At 34.6% G+C, this 9,751-nt stretch overlaps 1 pseudogene across 1 annotated transcript; it reads right to left on the bottom strand.

The window, feature by feature from the left end:
- Positions 1–3,582: 3,582 nt before the first annotated feature.
- LOC309628933 (small ribosomal subunit protein uS5 pseudogene) lies at positions 3,583–4,516 on the bottom strand (annotated as a pseudogene). The gene has a single exon. The product of its transcript is annotated as a small ribosomal subunit protein uS5 pseudogene (transcript).
- Between the last annotated feature and the right edge of the window lie 5,235 nt (positions 4,517–9,751).

The following is a 9,751-nucleotide window of genomic DNA, read 5'->3' as shown; positions in this document are numbered from 1 at the left end:
GTGGGTGAGAAAATGACTTGAGAGAAAGAACTGCCAAAATGATCAGAGGAAACAATTCATAGAGATCCTAAAAGTCTGGGAATAGTGTCAGTTACTATTAGAAGTGTCAGTGAAAAACCCGTAGTTCACAGGGCGTTAAGCAGAGACTCAGAAGGGTTTAGTCTCAATAGTAGGACAAAGTTAGCACTAAACTAAACACTATTTTGATCCTAACTAATACAATTAAAAGCAAAACCTGTAAGAATTAAATTATTTCCAATTAACTTCTCAGAATAAACTTTAACAGGGTAATAGTCACAATGTCACACATTGAATAAAAGTTATCAGGCGTGAGAAGCAGAAAAATAAGACCCATAATGAGGACAAAAAGCAATAAATTGAAACAGACCCAGAAATGACGTATATGACAGAATCAGTCAACAAGAACGTTAAATCAGTTATTATAACTGAATTTCTAACATTTAAGAAGCTAGGCAATATTTCACCATATTAGGTGAAAACATAGAAGATATAAAGAAGAGGCAAATTAATCTTTTAGGGATAAAAACTATCATGTCTGAGATTAAATATACACTGGATAAAACTAAGCCTAGATTAGGCATAGCAAAATAAAATATTCTTGAACTTGAAGATATAGCAATTCTACTCAAAATAAAACACATAGAGCAAAAGATAAATAAACCAGTGTGTCTGTGAAATGTAATAACTTCAAGGATTCTTGTGGGTGGGTGTGTGTGTGCATGTGATTGGAGTGCTAAAGAAAAGGATAGAAAGAGAGGAGAACAAAAATATTTGGAAAATAGTGGCAGAAAATTTTCCAAATTTGATGAAAACTATAAATGCACAGATTCAAAAAGCCCAATAGATCTAAACACAAGTAACAAGGAAAAGAACCACACAAAGCGCATTGTAACCGAAGTGCTTAAAACTAGTAATAAGGAGAAAATCTTAAAAGCAGAGAAAGTAAAACGACACATTATATTTCAAGTAACAAAAATAAATATGACATCAGGTTTCAACTTGGAAAGAATACAAGCCAGGAGAAAGTGAAGCAACATCTTTAAAGTATTAATAAGAAAAAAATAATAAAGCAAACAAAATTATTAACCTCAAATCTTTGCCCAGTTAAAACATCTTTCAAAAACAAAGGTGAGTTTGATGGTTCCTTAAAAAATTAAACAGAATTACAGAAGACTTAGAAGTTCCACTGCTAGCTAGATACTGAATAATTGAAAACATGGAGTCAGAGGGATACTTGTTCACCAAAGTTCATAGCAATATTATTCACAACTGCTAAAATGTGGAAACAACCCAAGCAACAATGAACAGATGAATGGATGAACAAAATGTGATATGCAGAAATACAATGGGATATTATTTAGTCATAAAAATGAATGAAGTACTGTTATATGCTATGACGTGGAAGACTCTTGAAAACACTATGGTAAGTAAAATAATCCAGACACAAAAGGACAAATATCATGTGATTCTACTCATATGAAATATCTAGGATAAGCAAATTCATAGAGACAGAGGTAGATTGGAGGCTACCAAAGGCTGGGAGGAGAGGGAGTGGGGAATTATTGTTTAATGGGTACAGAGTTTCTGTTTGGGGTGATGAAAATTTTGGAAATAGTTAGTAGTGTTAGTTGTACAACATTGTCAAATTAATTAATTTTACTTCGTCTCAAAAATTATTAAAATGGAAAATTTTGTGTTGTGTGTATTACCACAATAAAAAAAATTTCTTAAAAATTTAATAAATTAAAAGAAAACTTTAAAGGTGCTTAAAACACTGCCTGGAAAATAAAAAGTACCATAACACAAACCAAAACAAAACACATAAAAACCCCAAAGTGAGATAAAGACTTTCTAAGACATACAAAAGCTAAAAGAATCCATCACTCTAAAACCTGCATTACAGGAAATATTAAAGGAAGTCCTTCAGGCAGAAGAAAAATGATACCAGATGAAAATCTGAGTCTAAACAAACACCAAAAATGGTAACTACAATATAAATATATTTTTATTATTATTTAAATATTTTATAAAGATAACTGTTTACAGCAAAATATCATAAAATATTGTTGGGTTTATAACATATGTAAAGCAATGTTTAAGACAACAATAACACAAAGTCTGGGAGCAAAGAAATGGAGAAATTCTGTTATGAAGTTCTCATATTATACATGAAGTGGTATTATATCACTTGAAAGTACACTTTAATAATTTAAAGATGTATACTATCAACCCTAAAGCTACCACATTTGAACACTCAGCAGACTAACAATCATTCCAAATGCAGATAAAACATTTTCTAACATAGATCATATAACGGGCAAAAAAACAAGTCTCAATAAATTTAAAAGGATTTAAGTCATACAAAGTTGTTCTCTGATTACAAGGGAACTAAACTACAATTCATTATTAGAATGATATCTAGAAAATCCTCAAATATTTGGAAACTAAATTGCATACTTCAAAATAAACCATAGATTTGAAAAGGAAATTAGAAAATATTTTGAACTGAATGAAAACAAAACACAGCACATCAAAATTTATGGGATGAAGCTAATTAAAGAGAAATTTATAGAACTAAACACCTATGTTAGAAAATGAGAAAGGTCTCAAATCAATAACCTCAGTTTCTACCTTACAAAATAGAAAAAAAGAAGAACAAATGAAACCTAAAGAAAGCACAAGAAAGGAAATATATAGCTGAAAGAGGAAATCAATGCAATAGAGAACAAAAAATCGATAGAGAAAATAAGTAAAACCAAAACTGCTTCTCTGAGATCAATACAATTTATGAACTTCTAGTTACACTGATCAGAAAAAATAAGAATACACAAATTAACAACATCAGGAAGGAAAGTGGAGACATCAAAGATTCTAAAGATATTTAAATGATAATAAGAAAATATTATGAACTTTTGCCAATTAATGTGACAATTCAGATTAAATGAATACATTCCCTGAAAGAGAAAAACTACCAACGATCACTCAGAAAGTGGATAACCTGATTGTCTTATATCTACTAAAGAAATTATAAAAATTAGAGTTATTAGAGTATTTAGTCTCTAGAGTATTTAGAGTTATTAGAGTATTTAGAGTTAATAATCTTTCCACAGAGAAAAACCCAGGCCCAGATGGTTTCCCTGGAAAAGTCTACAAGCATTTAAGGAAGAAGTAACACCAATTTTACACAAACTCTGCCAGAAAATTGAAGATCAGGAAATATTTCCCAACATGAGAACAACACAACTCTTACACCAAAACTAGGAAAAGACATTATAAGCAAAGAAAACTACATACCAATATACCAACATCCTCCATGAATATAAAACTATATACCAAAATCCTCCGTGAACATATTTTAAAAATCTCAAAAAAATTTTAGCAAATGGAACTCAACCTTCTATAAAAAATTTACTACATCATGACCAAGTGGGATATAGCCAAGGAAAAATGTTTAACATTCAAAATTCAATCAAGATATTTTACCATATTAACAGACAAAATAAGAAAAAAAAATATGATCATCTCAATAGGTGCAAAGTATTTAACATAATCCAACATCCATTCTTTTTTTTTTTTTTTTTTTTTAGCTTCAATCACTTTATTTTTCTTATAGAAAACTATGTGGTGGCTACAGCTGGAGCCTGGGTCCTCTGCACGGAAACTCTGGTGTGGGTCTTCACAAGATGGTCAGTGAATTCCTGATACGGAGACTTGGTGAACACCGTCTCTTTCCAGAGATCAGGAGTGAGATAACTGTAGGTCTTGGAAATGGCATCAAAAGTGGCCTTGGCAAAGTTGCCCAGTGTGCCAGTGCAGCCCCTGGCAGAGGTGTAGCAGTCGTCAATTCCAGCCATCATCAGTAGCTTCTTGGGCACAGGGGCTGAGACGATGCCAGTGCCCCTGGGGGCAGGGATGAGGCGCACCAGCACAGAGCCACAGCGGCCAGTCACCTTGCAAGGGACAGTCTGGGGCTTGCCGATCTTGTTCCCCCAGTAGCCTCGTCACACGGGGACAATGGAGAGCTTGGCCAGAATGATGGCCCCACGGATGGCAGTGGCTACCTCCTTAGAGCACTTCACACCCAAACCAACATGTCCGTTGTAATCCCCGATGGCGACAAACGCCTTGAACCTGGTGCGCTGGCCAGCACGGGTCTGCTTTTGCACAGGCATAATCTTCAAAACCTCGTCCTTGAGAGATGCCCCCAAGAAAATGTCAGTGATCTCAGATTCCTTGATGGGCAAAGAAAAGAGATAGATCTCCTCCAGGGACTTGATCTTCATGACCTTGACCAAGCGGCCCAGCTTGGTGACGGGGAGCCACTCCTTGTCCTCGGCCTTGCCTCCGCGAGCTCCGCGGCCTCGGCCCCGGCCCCGGACGCCGCTGCCGAAGCCTCCGCGGAAGTCACCGCGGCCTCCCATGCCAGGGCCTCCGGGCCCTCCCGCAGCACTGGCGTCATCCGCCATTTGGTGTTTTTAGGGAAAAAAAGCCAACATCCATTCTTGATTAAAAAATAAAGACTTACCAAACTAGTACTGAAAGGAAACTTTCTCAACCTGATAAAGGACATCTACAAAACCTATGGTTAACATCATACTTAATGGTGAAACACTAACTGCTTTTTCCCTAAAGTCAAGAACTTTAGGGAAAGTCAAAAGGGTGTCCATTTTACCCATTTTATTCATCATTGTACTGGTTATTGGGCCCAAGGCAATAAATCAAGAAAAAGGAATAAAAGGCATCCGAATTGAAAAGGAAAAAACAAAAGTCTTTATTCAGGTATTACATGATTGTATACATGGAAAGTCTGATAAATAAAAGCTACTAGAAGTAATGCGTGAGTTTAGCAAGGTGAAAAAATAACAAAATCAATATAAAAATTAAATTGTATTTCTATATACTATAAAACTGAAAGAATAATGCCATTTATAATAGCAACAAAATATAACTTACTAAGGAGTGGGTATGATAAAAGGTGTACGAGACCTATGTTCACTGAAAACTACAAAATATTGCTGAGGGTATTTAAAGGAGACCTAAGTAAATAAAAAGATCTACTGTCCTCATGGATCAGAGAATTCAATAGCTATTAACATGTCAGTTCTCCCCATCTCAATCTTTAGATTTAATTCAATCTCAGTGAAAAATCCCAGCCTGGCTATTTGTAGAATTTGACAAGCTGATTCTGAAATTCATATGGAAATGGAAAGAACTTGGAATAGACAAAACAACTTTGAAAAAAAGTACAAATTTGCAACACTAGCAGTACCTGATTTCAAGATTTGTTTTAAAGCTACAGAAATCAAGTCTCTATATTAACATTAAGACAGACAAATCGAGTAATGGAGCAGAAGAGAGAATCCAGGGCAAGCCCCACATGTGTAAACAATTGATTTTTCAATGCTGGTGCAAAAGAGATTCAGTGAATAAAGGACAGTCTTTATAACTAATTATGCTGGGACAATGGACTTTCATAAGCAAAAAAATAAACTTGAATTCATATTTCATACCATATAAGATATTAAACTCAAATGAACAACAAATCTTAATATACAACCTGAAATTATAAAACTTCTAGAAATAAACACAGGATAAAAGCAAATTCTTAGCTAAAACACTAAAATCATGATCTATAAAGAAAATATTTAAAAATTAGATTTACCAAAATTAAGAACATCTGTTCTTCAAAATATACTGCTAAGAGGATAAAAAAAGACTAGCTATACACTGAGAGAACATGCTTGTAAGTCATGTGTTTGGTAATGGACTTGTATCTAGAATGTGTATATAAAGAAATCCCAAAACTCACTAAAAAGAACAAACAACCCAATTATTAAAATGTTCAATATATTTTAACAGACCCTACACCAAACAAAATATACAGATGGTAAATAACCACATGAAAAGATGCTTAACATCATTATCTATTAAGGAAATTCTTATTAAAACCATAAGGGAATAGCATTATACACCCACCAGAATGGCTAAATTAAGAAAAAATAACCTAATCACATCAAATATTGGTGTGAATGTGGAACAACAAGAACTCTCATCACTTCTATAGTATGAATATAAAATGGCACAATCACTTTGGAAAACAACTTGAAATTTCTTAGACATTATATACCTACCATACAACTCAGCCATTCCATTCCTAGATATTTACTAAAGAAAAATGGAGACATATGTCCATACAAAAACTGGTATATGAATATGCGTATTGGTTTTATCTGGAGTAGCCTCAGACTGGAAACAAACAAAATGTCTATCACCCGGTAAATGGATAAACAAATTGTGGATTATCCATGCAGTGAAAAACTGAATTATTGGTACATACAACTACATGGATCAATCTAGAAATAATTTTTAAAAAGACATACTGTATGATTACGTTTAAATAAAACTCTAGAAAATGCACACAAATCTGGAGTAACAGGAAGATCAGTGGTTGCCTCTCAGAGGTAGGCATGGAAGGGCAGAAAGGAGGAATTACAAGGGGGAAAGAGGAATTTGCGAGATAATGGATACTTTCATCATCTTGATTGTGGTGCCAGTTTCATGGGTGTATATTTATAAAATATATCAAAGGATTCTTTTAAAATATGTACAATTTATTATATGTCTATTATACTTCAATAAGACTGTTAAAAAGGAAAAGACAGTCTTTTCTCTCAAGGAGCTTTCAATCTTGAATCTTTTGGGGAGGCATTACATGGCTCTGCAATGATTTTTGAGATGAGACATTCAAATTTAAGTACTATTGAATTATTTTAAGGAGAAATAAAAGCATTTGTCAGACAGATAAAGATTCCTTTTCGTTGACTCAGGTACCTAGTCTGCCAAAGCCTCTTATGTGTTGGGTGTTCCTAATGAAGACATGGTTGGCCTTCTAAGAAGATAAACATGTACAAACATGATGTCTATGAAATAATGCCTTAAGGCAGATTCTGACCTTTCTCCAGTAGGTAAAGTTCGGTATGGCTCATCTATGAATTCCACAGCAGGTATGAAGTTAGCCAGTTGGGAATTTACTAGGGAATCAAATATGACATCATCGTGTGTTTAAATCAAGGAATGATTTGTTTTTCAGTTTTATAAGTCTTTCCAGGGGGAGGCAATTTTTATCTGTCTTATGGTTTATATATGCTATCTAGAAAGTTCAGAGTTAACCCCCTGAAGGATTGCAAATGACTTATTCACCTAGTTTTCTCATTCACACTTTCACTCATTTATTTCCTCAATAAATTCACAGGAAAGGTTACTCTTCCAATGTTCTCATCTTCTTTCCCTGATTTTACAATTCCTGCCCATCAGATGCTCTTTGCTATGTCCTCTCTCTACTTAATTTGTCTTCCCCGACTTTCTCCAACTCACCCGCACTCCCACTTCCCACCCCTCACTGACCTTACAACTGACCACCTCGGGGATGTTTGGAGAAAACCCACTTTCGCAAAAAAGATAAATAGTTGTTATAATACATATGTTGAACAAACACTATCTGTGACATCATCAAAGTGCAACTTTTCTTCGTATCTCACCATCAGTTTAAAATTTGTTCCTTGAGACCAACGTGTCTATCCCTGGATAGAAACTTGGGATGATATTATGAATTTTGTGCTCACTCTTAGATATAGTCTTGGTTCAGTAATTAGGAAGTGTCCAGTAGAAGATAATCAATACTTCAATTTTCTTCCCAAGTTAAACCTTTCTTCCCTTCCCACAAGCTAGTTAGTGGTTGCCTGAACCATCATATAATGATTATGATTCAATTCCCTCCCTTTTTTCCTACTTATCTTCTTCTTCACTTGGTAGCTGCTATGTTAGGTCATTTCAGGTTCAAGAAGAGGAGGAGGAAAGGTAAGAGACAAGGCTTTTTTCATTAGGCTGAGTGGCTTTCTATACTTTCTGTGTCCAACATATGATAAAAGCCAAACTTCAGGGGGGGATATAAGGGTTCTTTGGAGATTTCTATCAATGGGAACACTCTTGTGAAGTTCCTCTGACCCCAGGCGGACACTACTCTATACTCAGTGGTCCATTGCAATTCATTCTGCAGGTGCTGGCATCCAAATTTGCCTTCAACTTCACGCTGCAACCCTTCAGTCCTCCTTCTGAACAGGACCTAAAACAGTACTATGTATTTGTCCCTAGTAGTCCATTTGGAGTAAGAAAATTTCTCATGCATCCCTTGCGTCTACAAGGCAAATATTCTCTTGTAAAATCTTCATGTAGGCATTCTTCTCTCACGCACTTTAGAATCTGGTATGTCATATTGGCTTTTGAGTTGAAACTTCAATTTTAACCCTATGATACTAATTAGGCTTAAAGTCTTACATCTCTCATGATCATTAAAAGCGATTACTCCTTAAGACATTCAAAGTAATCTCTGGCTATAGAGTTTCAGGTCTTACTTGGTAAGAGTGAATATTTTATACATGTACATATGCAAGGTGTTCAGAGAGACAAAAATTACTCCCAGGATCTTGGAAATCATTCCACAAAGGCAGCTGCCATAAGCTTTAGCTATACTGTTTATCCCCAAACTATTCAAACTAGAAAAAAGGGCAGTTTTCATTGCTTTACAGGTTTGAAAAATCTATCCCCTTCTTTCTCTTTCTCCAGTGCATGCTTGGCCTATAGGAACCATGCTTTCTTGTTACTTTGGACCAGGAGACAAGTTTAACAATTTCTTCACAAAATACTTTTAAAAGACTAATTTATTGCATTATTTGTAGGTATTATTTTTTTTAAACCTCCTTTCCTATTCTACTCATTCAAATTTACTTTTATCAAATATGGTTGAAAACGAGAAGGACTTTTGCCCTATGCAAAACCCACAAGATACTGGTATAAATCTATAAGTTGGTATAAATTGCAAACTGTAATTGGTAAGGCAGTAGTCATATTCAAATTCCTACATAGGTTAATACAACTCATCTACTGTACCTAAATCCTCAACATATCAATAAAAACAAGTAGGTAGAGAAATTGCAAAATATTGTGTCTACATAGAAGTATATACTTATTTTTATCTAATTAGCCTAACCAGGGCAGTTCTTATAATGACTAGTGCTATTTTGTATGAATTGACTCCATCTTTTGGGAAAATGAAGATGGAGGAAAGTAAGTAAGAAAGAAGATTTTTACCTTGCAATACTACAGACCCCACTTATTTAGAAAGTGCTCATGGAACACTTTGCCAAAGTTTTGTTGTTTGTTTGTTCTGGCTAAAATCTGGCTCTCTGTGAGGCTGGATAAAGCATCTTGTTTTCTTGTCTGTTTTCTTGTTGTTCTTCAACTCAGGGCTAGATGGGTGCCAAAAATGTTATTGAGACAGAGTTTGCTAAGTGCTTTGGGAGACTTCAGGATAAAAGGTACCATATTACATATATAATTAATACTAATGTATCCTGCTGATATAAGCTTAAGGTTTGTGGTCTCCTCCTTCCTTTTCCTCTACCTCTACAACTTCTTTTTTTTCAATGCAATAAGTTTATTATGGGTACATATCAAATAGTTATGCTGAGTGAAAGGCAAAGTACATACCCTTTTCTTTTTTTATTGAAGTATAGTTTGATTTACAATGTCATGTTAGTTGCAGGTGTACAGCAAAGTGATTCAGTTCTCTCTGTCTCTGTCTATGTATATATATCTATGTATATTAGGCTTAAAATCTTACATCTCATTAAAGAATATATATATATATTTTTTCAGATTCTTTTCCCTTATA

The sequence above is a fragment of the Balaenoptera borealis genome, assembly GCF_965194805.1.
Source record: "Balaenoptera borealis genome assembly, chromosome: 5".
NCBI classification, from domain to species: Eukaryota; Metazoa; Chordata; class Mammalia; order Artiodactyla; family Balaenopteridae; genus Balaenoptera; species Balaenoptera borealis.
The sequence above is the reverse complement of the archived record's forward strand: the minus strand, read 5'-3'. Positions and strand labels throughout refer to the sequence as shown.